At 34.7% G+C, this 27,640-nt stretch overlaps 1 long non-coding RNA gene and 1 other non-coding gene across 2 annotated transcripts in view; one reads left to right on the top strand and one right to left on the bottom strand.

Annotated features, from left to right (window-relative positions):
* LOC116281549 (uncharacterized) overlaps nt 1-27,640 on the top strand; it is a 489,842-nt gene that overhangs the window by 187,931 nt on the left and 274,271 nt on the right. The gene's annotated exons all lie outside the window — the stretch shown is intronic.
* TRNAA-UGC (transfer RNA alanine (anticodon UGC)) lies at nt 20,323-20,395 on the bottom strand. Its single transcript has one exon. It is a non-coding gene; the product is annotated as a tRNA-Ala (tRNA).

Raw genomic sequence — 27,640 nt, 5'->3', positions numbered from 1 at the left:
AGTAATGTGTAGAAATTGTTATCAGAGGCAGTGTGGGAAAACAAATGCTGAGTGTTAGAGTTAAAAGACATCTCTGAGACTTGGTTGAATAATTAATGCTCTTAGATTTTAGAGGAATATTCTTACTTTAAAATTGTTCTTGTGCTCCAAAAAAAAAAAAAAAAGGAAAAGAAAAAAAATGTTCTGAAGTTGTGAGGGGAAAAGTTGTTTGACCCTTCCTCACTGGCAGTCCTGATCCTTCTCACAGATGTGCTATTGCTGAGTGAATTCACATGCTGGTTGGTTCGGGAAGACCCCTAGACCCCACAACATCAAAATGTCTGCTCTAGACTCACTTGAAATGGATAAAGGTGTGAATCTATTATGACAGGAGATTGATCCTGATCAAATTCCCCCCACTTAATATATTGACTGTTGATGGCCCTGTTGGTAGCTGCCCCTTAAGGAACAGTGTTTTTGTTTGGTTTCAGATCATGTTTTGAAGTCCTGAGCTTTCCTGCTAAAATGTCTAACTTTTTTTGGTCTGCTTTAAGATAAAGGCTATTTCTTCTCCTATTTCTTTGGTTTGAGGAGTGTCATTAGTGAATGAAACCAGATCTTTATCTAAATATGACAGTTTCCTTTGCTAGTTCTGAGCCATAGACTGTGAAAACTAAAATTAAATTGTAGGACAAAGCATTTAAGCTTTTAGAGAGTCAAAGTGGAACAGTGATTGTTTCCTACTATCGAACTTCATAAACTGAACTCTAGGACTAGGATATTGGTCTTCTATGTTCTTTCCACTAAATTCACAATTGTAATATGAAAGACTAAAATATCTAAATTTTTAAAGCATTTTTACTTTTACATTATTTTAAGACCTACGGTTTAACTTGAAAATTTACTGTATTTGTAATACACTGGCATCAAAAATTATTTTTCAGGTTTCTGTCTAAGTGTATCCTTTGAAAAGTTAAGTATGTAAATGTAAAATTCTTAAAGACTCTTGCCAAGGATGAAGTTTTATATCCTGTCACTCAAACTATGCATAGGGGTTAATCAAGTCCCCAATATGAATTCAGAGGAACTACTTCCTAGATGTATATGTAAACCCACACTCACATACACACACACACATGTGTGTGTGTGTGTATGTGAGTGTGTGTAAGTATATAAAAAGCTCAGAGTGTGGATCTTCAAAGCGGTCAAGTTTTTAAAATATTATTATTCATATTTGATTTTATGCACAGCTGTGGTTTTCCCTCTTCTGTTTTTAGTAGGGCTATAACTTCTGTTTTTAGAAAGAGCAAATTGGAGACTTATTTATGGTGAGGCTGAATGTTAGTTAATATTCAGTTTCTAATTTGGTAAGTGTGGACGGACGTGTGTATGTATGTGTAAGTTTAATTTCATCCACAAGTATGGTTAACCATGATATGAAATAGTTTCCAAGGTAAATTTCAGTTTTTTAATTGAACAGTCTTAATTTGATTTAAGTTTTCTAACAGAATTGGATTTGGAATAGCAACATTAACAGAGGGGATGTTTGCTCAGCATTGATGTAGCGTGAATAATGTAAGTCACCATGTCTTGGAAACCTAATTCCTAACATACCATTAAATAATCCAGACTAAATGTCCTTTGGCTTCATTCATTTCACTCATCCATTCAGCAAATCTTTATTGTCTGACAAAAGATTAATTCAACTTGACAAATTGGCCATAGTAACAGAAAAAAATCTGAATAGTTTTATATTAGAATATAGTTTATTGCTTATCCTCAATTGTTGGTATTATGAGGTTAAGAAAGATTCAGAGACTATTTTAGGGTTGATGATGAAAGGCATCTGCACTTTTTAGGCACAAGTATGGTATCATTTTGGTAACTTCAGGACTATAAAATATTTTACATGGGCCACAAACTTCTAGCATGTTACAAATGTGCAGATTCTGTGATGAGGTTGGTAAAAATACGTATATAGGCATAAAAACATGTGAAATGTAAGACAGAACATTTTGGAAAGGTGACTTTTTTGGTGTAATATTTTTAAAATATTTGTATATATGAAAATGTATGACACACTTCATTTATACACTATTTTATAACAAGCATAAAAATTATAAATATTATCCACATTTATAATATGGATATAATTTTAATTGAACTGAAGTCATTGTTTTAGATAGATTTTAATAGATTTAAAGAATTTGAAGATGATAATAGACTTAAAGAAAAAAATATTTAAAGTTAGCAGTATCATTTATCAGCTGCTTAATTCTCCTCACACATACTTGGGGAGACAGTGTTCTAATAACAATTTAATCATAATAGAAATCTTGACAGCAATAGTAACAGTGTCCGTAGTAGTAAAGGCAATTATTTGTATTGTACCAGAGGCTCTCTGTAGTATTTTTCTCTTTGCAATCAAACAAAATCATTATCATCCCTACTCTACAAGGAAACTATGAATCTGAGTTCAGTGTCCTCAAGCTACTAAATTTTAAAACAAGGATTTCTTCAGTTCCTAGAAACAGTAATAATCATAGTCAAATGTCAATTAAATGCAGATGACCAACGTATTCTTCATAGAATATCGCTTATGATTGTGGGATAAAGAAATGTATTCATTCATTCAATCATTGATCGATACTCGTTGTGCATCTGTTCTGTGCCAGGTCTTAGCTAGACACAATTGCAAACAAGGCAGACTGAGTATTTGGCTCATAAATGAAGTACCAGGGGAGATAGGTAAAGAGTATCACTACAGAGCTATTTTCCACATTTCCCTTTAGCAACAGCTTGCTCATGTGTTGATCATATTATTTTTACAGCTTGTCATTGCCGAGGTATTTCAATATTAGCCATTTCTTTGGCCTTTGGTGTTTTTAATACCTTTATTGTTTTGTTTTTTGTATTTTAATAGACCTTGATAATTTTGATAAGTCAGCCTGCTGAAAGTGATTTTATATTGATCCAAGAAAATACTTTTAAAGTAAATTTTTATAAAAACAAATGTATATTTTTTTAGGGTTGAAGAGTTAGCAGAGTGAAAGGAAAAAAAAACCTAACAAAGTAATCTTTAATTCCAACCTCAAGTGTTTTTTAATAATAAAAAAGCAGGGCAAAAGATTACATTAGGTTTATATGATTGAAAGGAAATGTAAAGAGAAAAAGTCATCACAAGAATTTTCATTTGGAATGGAAATTATTACTAAGAATTTGTCCTTGTCTCATTTCTTATTTTATTAAATTTGTGACATTATTGAACATTGTGTCCTATTCCCCTGACATTCTACTGAGTGAAAAATGACAGAGCTCAGCTAGTGATTTGATTATAGTATAGAATTGTATCTGATATGTCAAGATAAATGTTAACACTGACACAGAATTTATGGATTTATACAGTGTTTAATTTTTTGAAAGAAATCTTTTATCAAAATTATTAATCATTTATTATTGTCAACACAACTGCGTGGCAGGTTTCATTATACTGCAATAAAAGATGGTGAATGTAAAATCTCCTTCTAGCCTGACTGTCATGCAACACCCAAAGCATTTTGAAGAGGAACAATTTTTATCTGTCTGTTCACAAAGATTTACACCAGCATCAGTTTTATAAAAGAGAAACCCTGTGCCTAGAGAGAAAAGATACCTGCAGGTGAAATGTCCATTAGGGTGAACATGGCTCCATGAAATTGCTGAGGCCAGGGGTCCAATTACTAGTCCACTTTGTATTTGTGGCAAGACAAAAAAAAAAAAAAGAATACTAATGTTCTAAACATTAAAAATGTTTTTCTACAAAGTTGCTTTTGTGTAGATGTATAAAGTGTTTTCCATATGTGTTGGTTTGAAAATAAGGTCTGCTTTTATTTCAAGTAAAACAACTGACCAGTAAAAGAGTATCTATTCAACAGCCAACATGACAATTAAAAATGTAAAAATATGAACCTACAAAGGTTTCTCAAAAACTGGAATATTTTAAGTACAGCCCTATCCTTCCTCAGATTGAAATGCTAAATTGAAATGTAGCTTTTCACCTGATTATTTTAGTAGTTGGTAACAATTGTTATATAATTGTAATGACAGTCATCTTATCAAATTAACTTTTTTTGAAATGCATAGTAAAACAGATAATCAAACAGTAGAAACAAAATAATTACTCTTTAGCAATCCAAGTTAAAATTTTTCCACTATTACCTTAAATAACTAGCTGTTACAAAAGAAACATATTTATTTCTCAGGATAATTTATCTTGAAATGAAGTGATTATATAAATATAAGATTTAAATCATATATACTGAATTCATGTGCAATAAATGCTCTGGTGAATCACTTGAGAAATAATAACTTCAGTATACTGAACTAAACCCTAGTGGCCTAAAGGAGTTAATATGTTTTGAAAACAGAAAAAAAAAAGTTCAATTTACTCCCAGGGAATAATTTATGCACTGGGAAAATAGGACTGAAAAATGAAAACTTGTAAATGAAAGCCAGTCTTTAATGAGTCCTAGCATAAAAACCTATAGAATACACACAAGATAGCAATTCCAGTTTTAGTTTAATTCTTTTTAAAAGAGAGCATCTTGATTAGATTTAAGAAAATAGTTCAGCAGGGAAATTATGTATATAAATTTTGAAACAATAATTTATGTAAAATGACCTTCTGTATTTCATGAGGAAAAGTAAAACTGGAGGGTTTGAGGTTTACATTGACTGTGTAGTTGTTTTGATTTTTTTCCCTAATTGCTGACCTTCTAACGTGGTGAGCATTAAACCTCTCTTCTGAAGAACAAACGTTCCTGTGCTCATTGTAGAGTGAACCCTCTTTTCCTGTTAGTACTAAATGAAATGGATAGCAATAGAAGAAGATGTGAACAGTTTTCTTGCTATAAGTAAGTTTATGTAGAAAGTATTAACGTTAGTAGCAATAGCTTGCTTTTAATAAAAAATGAGGATCAGTGCCTACTCTAAATCCTGGATGAACACTGAATTTAGAAGAAAATAAGAAAACATTATTTACTAAAATGACAGTTCCAGAGAATTGTCCATGTCCAACATGGAGGACAGACCCAGACTGACAGATTTATGCCTTCCCACAAAGGTGAACCACAGTATCTGACTACTGTTTCAGGTCTTTCCTTGAATGTCGTGATCTATCTTCAGTGTTCTTGAGTTGTACTCACTTGTAATCTGCTCTTCCTCTCTTTCTTATGGTTTAACTCCTGCCTATTAATCTCATCATCTGTGTTGATTCTTCCCTCATTAACTCTTGGATCTCTTTCAGGGACTTAGTTTAACTTTCCTCCTGACTCTTATTGTTCCCAAGTCCACATTCAACTGGTCAAAGACTTCTGGTGGTTTTCTTCTTAGGTAGTTATAGAATGTGCCTCCTGCTCTCCTCATTACTACCAGTTTCTTAGTTTACAATTTCATCTTTTCTGACTTCAAATATTATAGCACCTTGCTCACCAGTTTTTCTTGTGAAAGCCCTTGTCAACTTATAATCGATACACTATACTTTTCTAGAGTAATCTTTCTAAAAGAAACTTTGTTAGCTCCCTGCTTAAAACCATTCAGTGCTTCCCTAAGCCTTTTTGGATATAATGTAGACTCAATTGAATAATATCAAGGTTCTTCATGGCCTGGCTCATGTCAGATCTGTTTCTAACACTCTCCTAACAGTCTTCAGAAGGAACACTGTACTTCAGTCATACTGAGCTACTTTCTTTTCTTGGAACATGTTATGTTATTTTATAAATGTGTGCCTTTGTACTGGTTGTCTTCCCTGCTTAAAATACCCTTCTTTATGTTTCTGTGAGAAATTGAGATACAGTTTTGAATATGACGATCAAGTGTGCTCTGTCATAGGCAGGGAAAATGTTACTGATGACTTGAGACATGAATAGCCCCCAGAGTATGACTAGAATTAGTAGACGATGCCAGAGAGGAGCAGCAAACCCAGTTTGCCTGCAAACTAGGGTGACCGCCTGTCCCAGTTTGCATGGAACTGAGGTGTTTCCCAGGACACAGCATTTTCAGTTCTAAAACCAGATAGTCATGAGCAAACCAGGATAGTTGGTCATTCTCAGACTCAAGAACTAGATAGAAACTGATATTCCTCTTATATGTTCCCAGTGTTTCCTAAATCTCTAACCCTTATCACTCTGTATTGCAACTGCCTTATATTTGTGTCTGATTCCCACACCAGGCTGTGAGCATCTTCGGGGATTGGGCCTCATTCACCTTTGTGTTTTTACCAACTGCTTTGTTGCCAGTCACATGTTTTGTCCCCAGGAAATGTTTGATAACAATGAGTGAAGGAATTGAGCAAATGAACAAATAATTGAGTAATATAGAAAAATTGAAAAGGGAAGGGTGGGACTCATGTCCCAAAAGTTCTAGATAAATTAACAAAATTGATCAAGGAACTAAGACCTGGGTTTCAGATCTCAGAACCAAGCAAGAAATCCACTTCTCAGATTCTGGGGTACATAAGTACATAGGTCAACAGAAGTTTCTTGGTCTCTAGAAATGTGAGGGGTATTAGTTTGAACACTGGTTCCTACATTGCATAGAAGTCTAAATCTCCCTCCAGTGCATTCATAAATTATGGAGGTGGGGAAGATTATATTCTGATTGTCACATCTGTCTTTGGGTTCTTGGTTCCTCAAGTACCAAGGATATATTCCCATGATAAGAGAGTTCCCACCCTAAGAAGTTCCAGCCAGTCTTTTTGATGATTGTATTTCGGTCCCATTATCCAAGGCCAGAAACAGATTAGTCACAGAGCTGCAATGATGATGAATCTCAGTCGAATAAAAGCTAGTAAATTCTTGTTACCTAATGATAGGCTGGTTACAGCGTTCATGGAACTGAATTCTCCTCTGCTTAAGGGTAGAGCTCGTTTTGTGACTTAACTCCTCACATATCATCAGCACTTTTAGCCTTGATCCTGACACACAGCAAATATTCACTCTATATTTTTTGAATTTTGAATAAATGAAAGAGTTTGTAAGTTTAGTGACAAACATTTGATTAAATCAAGTCACTGAAATAAATGGTCAGTTCAGAGAAAAGCAGTCAGTTAATCCACTTACCAAAATAAATGGCTAGTTTATTAAACACAATTGTTATCAATTCTGAGACTTAGCAATACGATGCCACATATTTTTGGAAAGTAGAAAACTAAAATTACCGAATAATACTTTTCCTTTCACTTGAAAACATTTTTATGTTAACTAAATTGTTTAAAAAATCGGATAGGCAGAAATAAAACCACAAATAGGCATTTTTGCCTAAGTATTTTGCAACAGAAGGCATGCAATTGATATGGGCTCAAAATTAATATTAAGATTAAATAAATAAGTGTATGTATTACTTGGAAATGTATAATTAAATTATTAAAGTAAGGCAAACAGGCCCATGACAGAATGCTTTAAGATTGCTAACACTGCTTATTCAGAGTTCCAGAAAATTTGTTTCAACAAACAATTCATAAATCCATAGTGATGCCAACATTACCGAAAATGTAGGAGTGATTTCTTCCCATACCAAAGTTCAAAGAATGTCTTCACTGATAAGAATTGTAAAGCTAATCATTAATGTATGTGAAATACACTAAAATAAAAATGAAAACAAGAATCTTAACTGCACAGTTACATAAAAGCAATATTTCAGCAGAAATGGTTTCACAAGTGTTTGTTATTTATAAAATCCCTTTGTAATTTTCTAGTTGAAATATACATACGTTAGAAATATTTCACTTTGGGGAGCCCTGGAAGCAATGTTTGGATATTTTATTCCATTTCAGTTATTCTGCCCGTGGATTACTTTTACTCTTTTTAAATTCAGTGTCAAACAATTCTAATGACTTTTTAAAATTTCTGCTGTTAACGGAGATATGGATTATTACATAATGAGACTTTGGTTTCTAATATTCAAGAAAACATTTAATGACTTAGTAAGAGACTAAGAGTGATAGAGATTCTAGATACTGTTTCAGTTCACTAAATCTGCACATTAAATAATCATGAAAACCTTTAAAACCATTCTTGGGTTTTCTCATAAAATGTCCCTTTCAAGTGACTGGTCTTACTTCCAGTTTACAGAATTCAAGATGGGAAGGCACATGCCTTTCTTTTGTTCAAGCCTTCGTTTTTCACTGACTCCAAGTGTGACTCAAGACATCACAGACAGCTATTTTGACTAAAACATGAGCCTATTCTGTAATGTGAGTTAACTCAGATCGTTAAGCAGCTCCTATTACAAAAATTCCTGCTTTGCTATTTTTCTCAAGGATAGTAAGAGTTGCTCACATTCCAATTTGAAAGAAAAAAAAAAGGAAAGAAAAACCTCTAAGGGGAGAGGGAAGTAGTCCGTGGTGTTTTTCAAAAGTCTGGTATAGTGAAAAGGAAACAACTTTTATTTTATTTGTTGAGTAGATCATTTTTATAAATCTTTTGAATGACTGAAATCCAAACACATGTATTCATTTTGATGTGTCCTTTTTAGGAGCTTAGCACTTAAAAATTGAAATAACTGCAAATATGGGACAAAAGGGGTGGTTTAAAATATTTCTCTTGAAAGGTGTTCTCACTCTCTGCTTTGCCTCTTATTAATTATGGATCCAAAAAGACCCTTGTGATTTTACTTGGATTATTTATGACAACACAGTCTGTTTCTTCTTTTGGTGGAAAGATGTCTGAGAAACATTTTTATACAGTTCTTAAAATTGCCACATCAACCATTGCTTTTTTTTCCTCCCCTCTAATGAACGCTTAGGTTGTTTTCAAACAACATCAGGATGGGGCTAAAGTTCAGTATTTCAGAGTGGGCTAAGACTGCCCTTAAAAAGAAAAATACCAGTATTCACTGGAGGAAATACTACATCTATATTTACTTAATTTGTTTGCTTTACTTTCTTTAGATGAAGTAGGATCACCCAGGATCTATGTCGTAAGCAAGCAAGCTGTCCTAGTCATGCTCTCATGGGCACCTTGGGGAGTTGCCTTAAGTGGAAGGGACATCATTTGAAATGACTTCCAATGAGTTGAAGGAGTTCAGGCAACTTCCAGAGGTACATCGTAGGATGTAATTTATATGCATAGAAAATCCACCTCATTTTTCTTAAAGGCCAAAATGTACGTCCTATCCCCTAGCATATTTTTAAGCATTATTTATTATCATAGATGTTGGAAAAGGAAACACTTATTCATACTACCATTTTCCCAGAAGTATATTTTTTCAAGATATCCTGACAATTTTGCCTAGTTGAACTCTAAATGATTCCAACATTTTTTTATCACCAACTTGAAAAAAATGTAAACTAGCATCCTGAGTTTTTCTCCTGGTATCTACTTGATCACTCAACTTTACTACAACTAATTTACCTATATCAGCCTTCTATGCTGATAGTCTTCAACATTTGTAGGGTAGAACACCTAAAATTCCTTTGTTATGTTTTCTATATAAATTTCTTGAAGTTATTTAATAGTCTTGAATATTTTTCTTTTTTATTTATTTAAAAATTGTGTTAATTGAAGTACAGTCATTTGCAATGTGTTAATCTCTGATGTGCAGCACAATGTCCCAGTCATGCATGTACATACATATATTCATTTTCATATTCTTTTTCACTAAAGGTTATTACAAGATATTGAATATAGTTCCCTGTGCTATACAGAAGCAACTTTTTTAAAAACCTATTTTAATATACAGTGGCTAACATTAGCAAATCTCAAACTCCCAAATTTATCCTTTCCCACCCCTTTCCCCCTGGTAACCACAAGATTGTTTACTGTGTCTGTGAGTCTGTGTCTGTTTTGTAACTGAATTCACTAGTGTCCTCTTTTTGGATTTTTAGCTTTTTTCCACATATGAGTGATATCATATGGTATTTTTCTGTCTTTCTGGCTTGCTTCACTTAGAATAATGGTCTCCAGTTCCATCCATGTTGCTGCAAATGGCATTATTTTATTCTTTTTATGGCTGAGTAGTATTCCATTGTATAAATATACCACAACTTCTTTATTTAGTCATCTGTTGATGGACATTTAGGTTGTTTCCGTGTCTTGGCTATTGTAAATAGTGTGGCAGTAAACACTGTGGTACACATATCTTTTCAAATTAGAGTTCCTTCCAAATATATGCCCAGGAGTGGGAATGCTAGATCATGTTGTAAGTCTATTTTTAGTTTTTTGAGGAATCTCCATACTGCTGTCTGTAATGGCTGCACCAAACTGTATTCCCACCAACAGTGTAGGAGGGTTCCCTTTTCTCTACATCCTCTCCAGCATTTATTGTTTGTGGGCTTTTGAATGATGGCCATTCTGACTGGCGTGAGGTGCTACATGTAGTTTTGATTTGCATTTCTCTGATAATTAGCAATATTGAGAATTTTTTCATGTGCCTATTGGCCATTTGTATGTCTTCCTTAGAGAATTGCTTGTTCAGGTCTTCTGACCGTTTTTGGATTGAATTGTTTGTTTTTTTTTTTGTTACTAAGTTGTATGAGCTGTTTATATATGTTCTGAACATAAATCTTAGTATTCTTCTAAGGCAGTCTACCTAGGCAATAGAAATAAAAGCAAAAATTGACAAATGGGACCTAATTAAACTTATAAGCTTTGCACAGCAAAGGGAACCATAAGCAAAACAAAACAACAACCTACGGAATGGGAGAAAATATTTGCAAATGATGCAATTGAGTATTTTTCTTCTTTGAATTGTTATATACATTTTGTTATATTTTAGTTACAGAGTATTTGTGCTATATTTAATAGCAGAAATCTCATCGTTTTGCTCTTAAGAAGTATTGAGTTATATATAGATTAGTCAGTTATTCAGCCTCTTACATGTTTGTACTGCAAGTACTGGTCAATACATCAATCTAATAAAGTCATTTAATCTTAAATATAATAATTTTATTTTCCTTATTTGCTTAAAATTGGTTAAAAGTTTAAAGGTATTCCTTTCCTGCATGTATACACATATCAAGTAAATATGTTGTTCCTGCATTTATTTAACTGATACCTATTGGAGTTTAGCCACTATCCTAGGCTTTAAGAGATAGTTGTCTTTTTTTTAACACCTTTTTATTGAGTTATAGTCATTTTACAATGTTGTGTCAAATTCCAGTGTAGAGCCCAATTTTTCAGTTACACATGAACATACATATATTGATTGTCATGTTCTCTTTCGCTGTGAGCCACCACAAGATCCTGTATATATTTCCCTGTGCTACACAGTACAATCTTGTTTATCTATTCTACATTTTGAAATCCCAGTCTGTCCCTTCTCACCCCCTGTCCCTCTAGCAACCACAAGTTTGTAGTATATGTCTGTTTCTGTTTTGTATTTATGTTCAATGTTTTATTTTTTTTTAGATTCCGCATATGAGCAATCTCATATGGTATTTTTCTTTCTCTTTCTGGCTTACTTCACTTAGAATGACATTCTGCAGTAACATCCATGTTGCTTCAAATGATGTTATGTTGTCAGTTTTTATGGCTGAATAGTATTCCATTGTATAAATATACCACATCTTTATCCAGTCATCTGTTGATGGACATTTAGTCTGTTTATTTTGTCTGTGGTAACAGCTAAACATTTGTAACATTTCAGTTAATTACCACTCTTGTATCATCGCAAATGAATTATATATTACCTATTAATCTTATGTTTAAGATGCTCAAGTGGAAAATATAATTCCTGATAACATCAATAGTCATGTATAAGTCCATCCACAATGTATTCTATTAGTGGTATTTGGCATATATTCAAGAAGACATCAACAACTTCTCACAGGGTCATTTGGGGTGAGAAAGTATGCAGGCCTTACCAAGGAAAGTTAACTTTAAGACAGATGGCCTATTTTACAGTGAAAAAATTGAATATTCAGATATCTGGCTCTTTTGTCCCTTTGCACATTTTCTGTTGGTGATGAGATATGTCAGGCTTGGAAAAAAAATTTGACTTCCTAATATTAAAAAAAAAAGTGTCTTAAACCTGTACAATTCAACGTTTCCTTCTTCAGTTGTTCACTAGACCTTGGGAAAACCTTGTGTGCAGATAGTTTATCTTCTTACCTGAGGAAAAACTTTTTAAAAAGGTCATTTCGAAACAATTATAGATAGAATTCCTAGTATGAAAGGAGTTTTAACATCATAAAAAGTTAAATCACAATGTAAGTTGTTAGTTATTGTAAGTTGTGTCAGTTACTGTACTCGAGACAGCATGTCTTCTGTTGAAAGGAGTTCTGAAAGGAATAGCTCATTTTTATGGCTACCTAATCTGTTCTGCAGTACCAAATCCATCTCACAGACACTAGCACTCAAGGGAACAAAATGGGACAGACAAGACTTCAAAAATTGATTTGTGTGTAGCTGCTCAAGTATATGTATATGTGTGTGTATATGTGTGTGCATTATGTATAGAGAGAAAATTTCTCTTTTATCCTGGGCTGTAACCTCCCAGAGAGGCTGAATATAGCTCTTAGCAGAGAAAAATAGGAGACAAAAGACACAAGTCTAAAACAATAAACATTCACATAAACCTCACAGTTAAGACTTTGGGGACCTGACACATTTTTATAAACGTAAATGCCTGCTATTTGAATATTAATTTCAAGTTAACTCAAACATCTAGTTTCTTTATAAGCTTTTTGAATTTGTGTGTGTGTGTGTGTGTGCGCGCGCGCATGGATGAAAATGTGACATATATTTCAGGGGACAGCTTACTAAATTGTCCTAAAAGTGTAATTTACATATTCATTATTTTTTCATAAAAATCAGAGTGAAACGGAACTGATCTTAAAATAATTGATGCATTCAAGTTTTACTGTTAACATAACAGATAATTTTAATTAAATGTGTCCAGTAAATACATATCAAAGGCAGAATGTAAGCTCTTGAAAATTAATATATATGTGCTTGCGAGACTTCAGTGATCACCACACTTAAAAGTTTTTATAATGGAATACACATACATGTTCTTGCATGTTCAGAATAACCTCTCAAAAGTCAGATTCATTTATCAATAAAAATGTTTCCATTTAAATATACTGAATTCAAGTATTAATATCCTTTTCTTTTATATTGCTAAATAGCTATGAAAAGTACAGGAACAGTATTGCCTTTATTGTTTTGTGAGATTTAGCACATTGGAAAAATATTGGAGAAGACCTACATTCTTTCCTGCTTTTAAAATTTGTGAGGCCAATTTTATGCCACATAAGATTCAATTTTGTAGTCTCAGATTCCCCTGAAAGGTTTTAGAGATTCATTCCCTGAACAAGACATATTGTCTGTCCTCACCAGGTGACAGTTTCATGCTTAAATATTAAATATTCTCAGACAAAAGAGTAACAACAGTATTTTTCAGACACTGTAAAGTATTTGATTTTCTCACAAGGATAATGTTTAAGAGTCCTTATAGTCAACCCATGTCTTTGTATAGTTAGTTATAACTCTTCTTGGTGGAGCTAAATCTCACTTTTTTTCTACCCTCTGTGGAAACAAAGTTTCTGACACATGCTAAGCTCTGAATGTACTTATTCAATGAAGGAATGAACAAATAGCCGGTTAGCTGTTTTGCTTATGGACCTCTATTGGCCAGTATTTAACTATAGACATTAGTAACTCAGACTGAAGCTTCCCATTTTCCAGAATTTCATTGCACTGAGCTCTGTTGTAATATTCTAAATATAATATGGCAGTATGCTGAAGCTGAAAATTTCATGTGTGAAGTAAAGAGCCTCCATGTATTTCCTGCTCCCAAACCTATCAATTCCTACCTATGCATTCCTGGACTCCCTCTATCCTTTGTCTTTCAAGCTCAAGTCCAGTCTTCCTACTTGTTCACTGCACTTCACTCTTCTGCCAGAAGGGAACTTGCTCTACCAGTGATCTTGATTCTTCCTCTGTGATTGCACTTTGACCTTTTATCTACAGACAGTTTTGGTATCAAGTGTTTCCTAACTTAAAACAGCACATCTGAAGTGGTCCACACTTTGCTGCCTGTCCTTCCTTCTTTGCTCTTTGTACCTCAGTTAACTTCCAGACTCTTCCTCATTGTTTCATTTAAGCTATTTCATTACTGGCCACTGAACTGTACCTTTTCCAGTTTTCATCTTATTTGATTTCTTGGTGGCCATAGCAGAATGGACTGATAGCGATGTCTTCCTTGTTGGAAACTTACTCTCAGAAAAGCCATTCAGTCTAGGTTCTCCTAATTTGCTACATACTGCTTCTCAGATTTGGGTAGACTTACCTTTCCAAGCACTTCTTAAAAACTTAAAAATCCCTTTCCTCCCCCCAGAGTGGTGAGTATTCTCATGAATCCAATCATGAGTCTTTATTTCTTCTCATCCTGCAAATTGTTTGTATGAATCCATCCATACTGACAGCTTCCACTGCCACTGAAAGGAATGCTGACTTTCTTTAAAAAAAAAAAAAAATCTAAATTTCAATTCCAGAACTCCTTCCTGGGACATTTGGGGCAAGCTGGAGTCTTAGAGGCCCAGAAGGACATTTTGGCTGACACCTTCAGCTTCTGGGGGGTAGTTACTATAGTTCTCCTAGTTCTAACCGGCCTGACTTAACTCTTCATGTTTTTGACATTTTTTCCCCTACTCAATTATGTGTGATTTAAAACAAAAATAAAGCTCTTGATTTCATTGTTAAGTCTATGAATGTTATGATTTTTAATTGTATTTTATAAATAGCAGGAAATTTTAAGGATTTAATTGAATAAACATGAGCATAGATTATACTAATATGTTTCTATAATTTTATTACTTTCAGAGAATATTATCATATGTAGTCAATAAATTCTCACAACCATCATGTAACATTATTATTATTTATTTTACTGTAGGAAAATTATACTTCTAAAGGTTTGTAAGCTTGCCAAACATCCCGCTAGTAAGTGAGAGACAAGACTTGAAATTTAAAAAAAAATAAATATCTTTGCATAAATATTATAGTCTTTAGTTGTTACCAGTCACACATTAATCAAATCTTGTACCACACCTGAGAATCGTTTTCCTCAAAGATGCTACAAAGAAGGAAATACTGTTATTGATACTAAATTGTCCATTTTTTAAAATAGAAGAAATAATATAGTTCTAAGGCATAAGTCAATTGAAAGATTAAAGAGGTAAATCAAAGACCATATATCCCCTATAACTTGAGTTTTATATTCTAAATAATCATGTGCTTTTTTTGCATGAGATTCAAGATAAACACAAGCTGGACAATATGTATCTAAAATTGGAAAATAGTTGTTACTTTTTTTTTCTTAATAGATTAAAAAGCACCTTCCCCAAGATTCAGTGAAGTTGCCTGTCCCTAGTGCCTTTTGCTTAGTTCACTCATATGGCGATGGCCTTTTGACATATGCCTTCAGAACCTTTGTTGATATTGCCACCCATTCTACAGCTTTAAACAAAGCACATGGTTTTGCTAGTGTCCTGCAAAAAAAAAACAGTCTCTGAATGAGACCGGAGCCAAGACCCCAGAAGTTCTTGAGTTATGCTGGGATGAGACTCCTGACTAGCAATGAGGGGGCAGCAACATTCCTCCCTGGCGCCTGCTGAAACAAATCTCAAGAATGGTAACAGGCTTGTTGTAGGGTTTTAAAAGTATCAGTCTGGGATCAGCAGCCTGTTCTGAGAGGCTGTGGATGCCAAATTCCAGCTGTCACAACTTGCTTCTGTGAGAACCTCATGCTCAATCAGTCGGAGACTTGGAGGATGAACTCCGTTAAGACCACGCACCACAACTTTTTATAGACAGACCAAACCCAGACCACAAATCTCCCTCTTGAAAACCCCGGCCCTTCCTTCCTGGTTTGGAATACAGGGTCAACACTGGGTTATCAGTAGTTTGGGTGTAGCACCCAAACAAAATATTTAGCCAACTGTATGACTGGTTTGTGGTTTCAGGTTTTCATTTCAAAATCTTTGCAGCCCATTAATCACCATCACGAAAGAGTCTTCATCTGGAGTTCATGCTCAGTTCATTTATGGGGCTGTAGGATCAGTGTGTGTATTTTCAAAGCACAAGGAGAAAAGTAATAATTGGCTACATTGAATCAGAGACATGCCTAGAATTTGAGACCTCCAAGCAAAGACTTTCCTCTGGAAGAGATACTCATTTATCTGCACATGACTGTACAGTAGTTACTTGGGTGAGGTTGGTTTTCTTAGGGAGGGAAAGATAAGGTTTCAGCTCCACGTGTGCTTTCCCAGGACCAGAACCATGACTAATGAATCGCTCATCAACAGGACTAATAGCTGAGCTGCAAAAAGTTAAGAGTGTTTAGCTGGTTAGCTGCAGTGAACCTTATGCTTAAATAAAGTGTTTATTGAACCTGAGTGACCTCTGATTACACTCCTTAAACAGAGTTTCCTAAATTATTATCAAGAGCAGTTAAGGAATAGTTACAAATAACTGAATTCTTAATAGGTGCACTGTTCTGAATCTTTTACTTATATTCATGCTTTTAGTCTTCATAATACTACTACTGTGATGTGGCTATTTTCATGATGCCCACTTTATTAAAGAGAAATAGTAGACCCAGAGAAATTAAATAACTTGCCCAAGATATCACAGCTAGAAGGTAGGAAAAACAGAATTCAACCTTGATGTTACAATTTAAAGTAATAGAAAGCAATAAATTGAAGGCTGTGTTTATTATTGTGAAACTTATTCAGTCTTTTGGCTTCCCTCTCAAAACTTGTAGGAGCTGCTTATACACTAGGTATGTCTATGAAATAGTAGTATGGTTGGATTTTCAGTAACATTATTCTTGTCATTATTACGATTTAGCTTTGCTGTCCGAGTAGTCATTTTCAGTAAGTCAACTGTAGTATTGATACCCTTGGTCAGTGTTTTGGATGGTGCACGAAGCTAAGAGTCAGAAGGCCTGGGTTTTAGACTCATCTCTGCCACAGACAAACTCTTTGTCCTTGACAAGTCACTTCACCATTGTGAGCCTGCTTGGCCTCTTAACCATTGTGTGCCTCCTCTGTCCAATTAACAGAACTACTTTGCACATTAGAGACAAGAAATACGTTAAAGGATTGTGTCCATAAAAATATCATATGGATGTAAGCTGTTGTTAATGACTGGTAAAATAAACACCCATTCACCTTAAAGCTATCTGAGTGACCAACAAAAACTAACAGTTATTTACTTATAAAATCAGCAAATCTGTGAGATGTTATAGAACTTAACTTCGGTCAAGTACGCCTTATCCATTTTTTTTATTTAGTGCTTTTGGTGTTTTATCTAAGAATTTTTTAACAGTATCATGTCTTTCATTCTTTGAACACAGAATCTCTCTTCATTTATTCAGATCTTTTTCTCATTTTGTTCATCAGTTTTATGGGTTTTTGCATATAGGTTTAATACATATTTAATATGTAAGTACTTTATTTATAAAATAGTTATTTTATTTGTTGATACTACTGCAAATGTTATTTTCCCCCTAAATTTTAGATTCTAATTTTTCATTGCTAGTATAGAGGAAAGCAGTTGACTTTTATCTGTTTACCCTGTATCTTGCAGTCTTGCTATACTTGATAATTAGTTCAAAAAGTTTTTGTTTTTTGTCAGTTCTTTCAGATTTTCTACATAAAAATTTATGTCATTCTGTATAGTTCTTTGTATACATTGTTGGACTTGATTTTCTAATATTTAATTGAGGAATTATGCATCTATGTTCATGAGAGATACTAGTTTGTAATTTTCTTTGCTTATAATGTTTTTATTAGAGTATTTAAATGTTATCAAGGAACTACTTCTAATATAAATCAGGGTGCTAAATCCAGTGAGCAAAACAAATTTATGGGTGCAGTCAATAGCATATTATAGGCAGTTTTTTCTCACTTGCTGATCCATATTAATGTTACATCTATTTGACATCCCCATCTGACTAGAACATAGCCTAGAAACTAAAGGTAAATTAAAAATGTCTTTGATGACCTATAATATATATCTACTAATGGAAATACAGAGCTTATTTACTTTTCTTTGATAAAAAATATTAACAGTTTTGGTAACATGCCCTTTAAGTCCACAGACTAGAAAACCAATACTTCGATCGGGGCTGGAGGAACACCAAAACAATCTAATTTATAGTTGCCAGTTTTGCAGCATTGGCCACATGAATGACAATCCCAAGAACACTGGTACAAGTTTAAACACTTCTTACATCAGGCAATAGAAGTACTACTGTATTATAAATATACACATTCATTGCTTTCACATTGATATCACTAAGTCCTCCAGGAAAACTGGAATTGCATCTCTAATATTTTCATTCTGCATATCCATCCATTTTAGAAGAGATAAACACTTGATGTGATTCAGAAGAACTGCCATTAAAACTAAACAAACAGATAAATTGTTACGTAGTACAGTAGGTTTCATTTATCTTTAAAACACCAGTGCACTTCATTCCCTACGAGTAGCAGAACAAGTCAATTTCTAGCACCGTATAGTATAGTATTTGATTTGCAAAAGTATTTTTGGATATAGCACTTCTTCTGAGCTTTCTCTTCCTAGGGTCGCAAATTGGGTTTGATACAGGAATGGGCAGTGACAGGCCAGGTTAACGGTACCTTTCCGTCTCCACTCACACAGAACCAAGTCATCTGAGTCAGGTTTTTGAGGCCACTCTCACTGTTGGTTCCAAAGCATACTTTCCCATCGTTGTATCACTTGAACTTCGGGGTATTCATCATTACTGACCACCACCTTTTTAAAAATCTCTCTTCCCTTGGTTTCTTGGACATTAGGCTGTCCTAGTTTTGATCCTATACCTCTGGGCATATCCTCTTGGTCATCTTCACAGTCTCTTCCTCTTTGACTAATTCATAGACATCTACATCACTCTTCCCTAGAATTTGATCCTGCCAGAACTACTGTTATCATTTCCCCCTAACTTGCTCTTCTAACTATATTCTGTACTGTATTCATTTTCTATTGCTCTAACATTTACCACAGACTTCGGGGCTTAATGCAATACATGCTTATTGTCTTACAGTTCCAGAATCCGGAAGTTTGAAATAGGTCTCACTGAGTCAAGGTGTTGGAAGGGCTATGCTCCCTCTCAGTGCTCTAGGGGAAAATCTGTTTCCTTTCCTTTTCCAACTCTAGAGACCACCTGAGTTCTTGTTCATGGCCCTTTATTCCAACGTGTAGTATCTTCAAATATCTGTTTGATGTTCATCTCCTTTTCTGCCTTACTCTTTCATGTTATTCCTGTGATTATATTGGGCTCATCAGGATAATCCAGAGTAATCTCCTTGTTTTAAGGTCAGGTTATTAACAACCTTAATTCCATGAACAACCTGCATTCCCCTTTGCTGTATTATATAGTATGTCTTAGATTCCAGGAATTAGGGCAAAGACATACTTGGCAGAGGCCATTGTTTTCCTCACCACACCTACTTTTGTGAAGGGCAAACCCACAAGCCAAAAGCCTGGAGATTTTCCTAGACTCCTGCTCATTCTGAAATCTGAACACAGTGTGTTGCCAAGATTTATCAGTGCTACATTCTGATTTTTCTTAAATCATCCTCTCCTCTACACAACCTCTGATTCATTCTCAAATACAGAAGTTCATGTTGTTAGCATCACTTAGACAGGTAACAGAGGTCTCCTCCTAACTGTTCTCCCTGTGATCCATCTTACACCATCCTTGCTCCTCACAACTTACTACCCCTGTGTATTTAAACATCTGCCTTCTGCTCTGTAGGCAGATAGAGATAGAGATCGATCGATACATATTTTCAGATTCGGAGTTGACGATTTTATCTTCATTAAAAACCCTTTTCAGGGAGTCTCTACAGCTCAGACTGTGACAGTGAAATATCTGAGCCTGCCACTCAAGGCATTCAGACCTGGCTCCTGCAGACTATCCATGCTCACCTCCAACACTCTGCCCGACTCATAGTCTTCTCGGTCCTTGATTAAGTGATGCTACTTCTTGCTTTACTATTTTTTTTGCACATATTATAAAATATATATATATATTTGTATATCTTCTATGTTAAATCCTTTTCCTCCTGTATTACCTTTTTTCAAGCTCTCCACACTCACCCTTCAAGACTCTGCACAAACAAATCTTCCTTCAGAAGGACCCGCCTGCCCTGCCTGGATGGAAAAGTTACCCTTATCTATGCTTACAGAGTACTGCATTTCTATCAGAATACTCAGTCCTACTGTGTTATAATCTGGTTTACAAGTTTGTCTTCTTCATGACCGCCTTAAGAAGAGGAAGTTTTTTTAGGGGGGAGGTAATTAGGCTTTTAATGTTTTATTTATTTATTTTTAATGGAGGTACTGGGGATTGAATCCAGGACCTCGTGCATGCAAAGCATGTGCTCTACCACTGAGCTATATCCTCCCCGCAAAAAAACAAGAAATTTGACTTTGATAACATCAGAGCTAGAGATCGGTACAAAGCACATACAGAGAAACTGCTTAAGAAATGAATGATTCTTGGGTTTATTAATCTATTCTAGAAGCTAAAGGAATATTTCATCTTGAGCTTGCTGAGAACAGTACTGGAAGTAATCTAGTCTTCTAGGCTGTCCCCAGGTATAAGCAGAAGTTGTAATCTTTGACATCCTAAGAACTGGACCAGAATTTAGATGCTTTCTATAAGAGGAGGTCAGAAAAACATTTCCTCTAACTCTTTTTTAGAGCCATACCCCATGAAATAGACTTATGAAAGGCAGCAAAGATACATGCACCAGATAAATGTTACAGGGGTTGAAATGACATTTCCCTCTTGTCTCAATTCTTAATTGACTGCTGATGGTCACTGGAGTGTTTCTACAGCCTCAAGGCAGCTCCATTCTGCTGCCATCTGTCTTAGTTAAAAGTACACTACAAATTCCATATGGCTGCTTAATTCCAATGACCCTAAAGCATTCTCATGTTCCACAGAGCCAGTTGAGACAAATGACTTACCTAATTTATTTTGGGTTTGGAAGAACTAGAAAATAAAATTAATAATACCCCAAATCTCTCAAAATGCATTTCCTTTAATAGAAGATGATACTATGGGCAATTGGCATGTCGTCACATCTTCTCACATGTTTATCTACTCTTTAAAAAAAGAAGACTTGTTTGCTCTTAAAGTAATGAAAAGAAGGTTACATTTTTAATTTGTAGTCAAGAAAACTTAACAGTATCCACTGGATTCACATTCAGCTTATGTCTTTCATAGTATAGATCATTTTTCTTTTTAGATGATGATGGTATTGGTGATGATAGTGGTGCTATTTTACCTTGCCTGGGTACCTCATGATCAGAAATTACATCCACATTTATTCAAAGATTTTTATTCAATGCAAAGATTTATCAGTTAATCACTTAAATTGTTCTTTTGTGAGAAGCCTTTGAATCTTCATTTCCTTTGCTCTTTTATCTATTCCATAAGTGCCCTGCAGAGTCCTAATCCTTGATTTATGCTACCATCTGCCTTACCAGTTACAATTAAACTAGGGAATTTATGAAACTATGCAGCGTGACCTCAGTACACATTTACTGTGTCCCAGGTCTGATGGAACCTCTGTCAGTGATCAATTCCTTTCCTGTCCTTCAAAAGCTATCCTATTGCCTCAACAAAAGTTCTGAAGCCTTACCATTCTTTTGATGATCCAAACTTACTTTCCTCTCCCACACCCCCACTAGACTTCCCACTCCTTTTAGCTACATACTGCTTAATGGAGACACCTCATCCTTTTCCTCTTTATTTAATCTAGGAGGATTAATTATTCCATAGAAGGCTAATCCCTCCAACTGGGCTCCGCAGTACCCCTCTTACCTTCTCAGGGCGCCTTGCTTTATCAGTTGCCTACTCTGTCTTGAATCATGACCCGTTCTTTTTTGTTGTTGTTGTTTTTTTAAACTATATTCTTCTCTTCCTCAAAACATTCAGGTCAACATATCTTCTCTATGTAAAACATAAAACACTCTTATCTTTCATGTAACTTCATGTTTTCTTTATATCTCTGTCATCTATGAGGGCTTCTTTTCTCCATCCCTTAAACTATCAGTATTTTTAAGATATTGCAAACTGACCTAATTAGGCAATTCATGATCCTACGTTTTATTTTTTTGGTAGATAATGGTAGTCATTCTAAGAGTTCAAGGTGGTAAGAGTTAGCTACTTCTCTAGACTTGCTACTAGATTATAAAGGTACAGACCAAATTCTGCACACAGACTACAGACATTTATTCAATAAATGTTCCCTAGAAAAGCAGACATTAAATGGATCTTTTTTACAAGATTGATTTGGTCCTTGATTTTTATAATGAAATCCCTCTGCATCTTTCTTTAGTTACATTAGATATCATAATTTAAGTTATTTTATATGTGTATTGATGAGGTGGGTAAATGGGTATGTGTGAGTCCTTATAAGTTGATGTTCGCATGTCATGAAACAGGTGGAAAAATTCAGTGACAGAGTCTCAAACATTTCCACATTCTTCTGTGCTGACTGGGGAGAGAGACAGAGATGGGATAGAGAGAGAGAGAGAGAGAGAGAACATGCTACTAAGAAAATTTTATTTTTATGTCCATGACCCATCATATACCTGTTATATTTTATATTATTTTATATAATTTACTCTTTAAATTCTCCATAAATAGTGATCCTATAGTAAGGTATTTGGGGAAAATACATTTGTATATCCATAAATATGTATTATAAATGTGTGTGTGTGTGTATATATGTATATGTATATATATATGTATATGTATATATGTATACATATATGTAACAAAGACAGTCTTAGAAAAAATGACTAATCTGATGATATTAGAATAAGAAATCATACTTTTACCCTGTCTTACCCTCTTCATTCTCTCCATCAAGGAGAGACAATGTCATTGTCAGGCCAAAATAAACATAACAAAAACTACCTGTGTTTGGAAGTACCATTTTACATATTTATTATAAAAATTAAAGTTGGAAGTGATCAGTTGAAATTTATTAGAAATCTTAGTCCTGTGTCTCTGTTCTCTGTACAGCCTTCTGCACTGTTCTACCTTGCCATTCACCCAGGCCTACAATGAAATTGCCCTTGCTACTGTCATAAAATGTTCTTATTTCTTACTTTACTTGACCTGTGTGTGTAATGGAAAATTTAATCTGCCTGGCATAGATTCACCAGAATTTGTTCATTATATCAAAAATTATATCCGATCATTGCCTCTTTAATGAAATCTCTCATGAAACTCTCTTTTCTCTTGATTTCTAGAACATTACTCTCATCTTAGTTTTTCACCTCGTTCTATGTCCGCAGTTTCTCATATAAAGGCATCTCTTTCTCTACCCATATCAGAGCCATAACTGTTCTTTAGAGCTCTGTCTTCAACCTCCATTTCACTCTGGTCCTCCTGGGTTGATCTTACATACATCCTTGGTACCAAACATTGTTTATATTTGTTACTGACCCTCATCTTCTGTTAACCTCTTGTGATTTATATACGTTTGTATTTATTAGAAGTACACAGTATTTCATACCAAGGTACCTCCCCAAATGACCTAATCGCTATTCTACCACCTGGACCTGTCTTACCCTCTTCATTCTTTCCATCAAGGAGAGACAATATCATTGTCAGGCCAAAATAAACAAAACAATAACAACCTGTGCTTGGAAGTACCATTGTCCTAACTCATCACCCACAAAACCAGTACGTATGCAGTACAAAAGATGGATTTATGAAAAAGAGTAATGGTCAATGGATGCATCTTGAAGTTTGGTGGTTGGTCCAGCCTACGAAAGTGAGAAAACTACCCAATAAAAAGGAAGTCTTACTTCTTTTTACTGTCAACCTCTTGCTTTTTATGTCACTAGATTGGGGTAGGAGCTCTTTCAGCACTCAAAGGTACACCTATTCCCACACAAGTGCTTCTCTGTGCCCTTTCTGATGGCCTCATCGGGCTTGTAGCAGCCTGGCTGTTACCTTTCAAACATGTTTTGCCACTCGTGGCTCAATCCCACCCTGCTTTTGCAGTAATCAATGATATATCATCCATCTTCCTTTGCCACCTAAGCATCTTATAGTTTCCTGAGCAAATCCATGCTCCAGGTCTTACCCTTGTCTTTGGATCACACATTGAAAAAAAAACCTAGGCTTCTTTATTTGCTTTTTCCCCATGTTTTCTTCTTTTGGCTAATTTCTATGTTTCTCGGTCCTCGCTTTCTTCTAGGTAGCCTTTTCCCTTCTCCCATTCTTCCCTAGTCCTGATTGGGCACTCTTTATGCGCTCTCCTTGCCAAAACCTTCATTCTGTTACAATCTAATTTCCCTTCTGGCTGGATCTGCCATGAACTCTTTGAGGCAAGGATAATCTCTTTTCTCTGAATCCTTAAAGCTACACATAGTAATCTCTGAGGAAGTTAGCCTAATACAGACTATATTATGCCATATGTTAATATTGCTATGAAATGTAAGCTAAAAAGGAGTTTAATGAATCTTGGAATTCACTACCCTATTCAGATTGTATCCCTTTCAAGCCCCAGTTCCTGTGCTAGGGATCAAAGTGATTCTATTTCAATATTTTTCAGCAAAATTGACTTTGGTGACAACCAACTGTAAGTGATAATCACCACCTGATGGTCATGTGAGGGCATGACTATACTTTCCAAGTTGAAATTATCAAAATAAAATTGTTCAAGGCCCTCACAAAACACTCTTACCTATTTTGGAATTTGGAAAATAAGATGAAATCTCCACTTACATTTTCAGAAGACTTGCATTTTGGTCACACAAATAGATAACAAAATTTACATTTGGAGCTCTTGTCTTTTAGAAACATCATGGTCAGAGAGATGGTGTGTGGGCTTCCCTGAGCTGATTGCAACTCCCTGTGGCTATCAAACAGTGGGTAGACTGCAGTTTCTGCATTTGACACACAGAGTACTTTCATATCCACTTAAATAAAAATAAACAGAATTGTGAAAAAGAAACTAAATAGGAGCTCAGTAACACTGAGATTTTTCAAAGGATGATATGCTGGTGAAACATTAGCAGCCTGGCCTAGTTTGGCGTTTTAACTGTATCTTGCTGCCATTCCACTGGTTATGCTGGTTTTTATCTCATGATATTTGTCTTCAGAAGTGGCTCTAACTGTCACTCTTGGATTTCTTCTGGTCTCATAAGATTCAAAATCAACATTTAAGATACCATCTTTATTCTGAGAAATATAATCAACTTAAACTTATTAATAGCCATAGTACTTACTTTTTAGGTAGGCATTTTTTAACGTTATGGTTTCTTGTGATAATAACATTCTTGCCTTCTTTCCAGGTAAAACAATGAACATACCAGAGGTATTTGATAAATTATTTATAATATCCTCCATAGGCAAGAAAGCAACAAGAATAATGGGCTCCACTTTTTAGAAAGGCAAATAAGTCACAGTGATGTTTTACGACTTACTTGTAGCACATGCCCTACAGGTCAGTAACAACCAAGAAAGCAAACTGGCAACCACATAACTACTGGCAGCTTCCCAAACACCCCAAACCCAAAGGCTGGCATGGAAATAAATCACTGAGAGTTAAGAACATTTTTTTCTTCAAATATTCCCAAGTGGAATTTTCCTCAAATACAGATTTTATTTTTTTCAAGAAGAGAAGTAGATATGAAGAATAAAGTTTTATCTCAGACAATAGTTTTATTCATTTCTGTGTATTTTTCAAATTATTTATTTACATATTCATTCATTTAAATAAATAACACATGCACACAGTAAAAGATGTTGTTTAAGGTACAAGATGCATACAATGAAAATATATCTTTGACCCTCCTTTCTCTGGCTTCCATTTCTCTCCAGAGTCAACCAGTTACAGGTTCTTGACTGCTGTTTATGACTTGTGTTTGTATGTTTATTCATGCATTTTTCCTTATTTAAGAGACTTAAATATGTTCTAGTCTCAATTCAGAATTCTCAGGCACTAAAAAAAGGCAGCTATTAGAATAATACCTACATTCTTTTTGAAGGAAACCACAAACTTAGAGCCATTATCAGTCCCAACCAATTATCTAGCTTTGAAGAGAAACACATTTGTTTCAGTCAAGGCTGGCAATACTTGTAAGGAACACATAAATATTGAAAGAAACAGCAAAAGCTGCAAAGTAAAAACAGTGATACTGGCTGAACTCTCACAGTTCATCTTATGTACAACATTAGATGCCTCTTTTAGAGTTATTCTGGAAAGGTTCTCATAGAGGTCTATTTATGGAAGCAAGTTTTAATGCTTAGGTTTGGAAATGCTGAGTGTCCTCAACTGCACATTGGAAAGGAAGTTTTTGTAAGAGAATTACATTATCGTCAAGATAGGATACAGTGAAATAGAAAAATTACTTCATTTTTCACTTCTGAAGTCCTCTGCTTATTTGCAGGTTTCTTTTGTTTTCACATCTAATGTGACTCCACAAGACAAAGATAGAGTATCTGGAGAAATCAAGGAAGAGGGGGCATATTTGCGTTTACCATCTTCTAGTTCTGAATGTTTAGGGCCAAGAATTTACTCAATGGATAACTTTCTTGGAAATACAATTGCATTTTGGAAAATAGCTTAGAAAACCCTTGTAAAAAGAACAGTGAATTAATTGAAAATCTCTCCACATTTAATCACAAGGGTAGATGAATCTTAATAAAATTTTAGATCTGTGGTCAGGATTTTTTTTTTTTTTGAGATGGGAAGGGAGGTAGTTAAGGTTACTTATTTATTTACTTTTTTTTTTTAGAGGAGGTACTGGGAGTTGAATCTAGGACCTCATGCATGCTAAGCATGCGCTCTACCACTTTGAGCTATACCCTCCCCCCAGGATGTTGGTCCTGATGGTTAACTAAACATTCAGTCAGATTCTTTAGGATAAGTTTTCTTTGATTAAATTTATATAACAAGTTATGCAAAGTTACTAACATTAGTTTTTTTTTTTTGGTACGATTCATGAATCTGTTTTCCTAAAATTATAATTATCCAAGGCTATATACCACTGTTTGACCATTCACCCATTGATGGCCAACTGGATTGATGATAGTTTGGGGCTATTATGAATAAAGCTGCTATTAACATTCAAGTAGAAGCTTCTATGTAAATATAAGTTTTCATTTCTCTGGGCTAAATGCCTGGGAATGCAGTTGATGGGTTGTACAGTAGTCTCATACTTAGTTTTTTAAGAAATTGCTGAACTATTTTCCAGAGCAGCAGTCCATTTTTATATTCACACCAGCAATGTATCAGTGATCTAGTTTCACCACATCCTTGACAGCATTTAGTATTCTCAGTCTTTGCTTTAGCCTTTTTTAACAGGTGTATAATGATATCTCTCATTTTTAATTTGCATTTCCCTAAAGACTAATAAATTTGAAAATCATGTACCTATTGCTGTCTGCATATTCTCTTCAGTGAAATGATACTTCATGTCTTTCTCACTTTCTAATTGTTTGCTTTCTTTTTTTTTTTCTGTTGGATTTTGAGTATTCTTTATATATTTTAGATTCTAGTCCTAACCAGATATGTGGCTTGCAAATGTTTTCTCCCAGTAGCTTGCCTTTTCATCCTCTTTACAGGATTTTTACATAACAAAAGTTTTTAATTTTGATGAAGTCCAATTTATCA

Source organism: Vicugna pacos, chromosome 8 (assembly GCF_048564905.1).
Source record: "Vicugna pacos chromosome 8, VicPac4, whole genome shotgun sequence".
In the NCBI taxonomy this organism is placed as follows: Eukaryota; Metazoa; Chordata; class Mammalia; order Artiodactyla; family Camelidae; genus Vicugna; species Vicugna pacos.
This window is presented reverse-complemented; position numbering and strand designations above follow the sequence as displayed.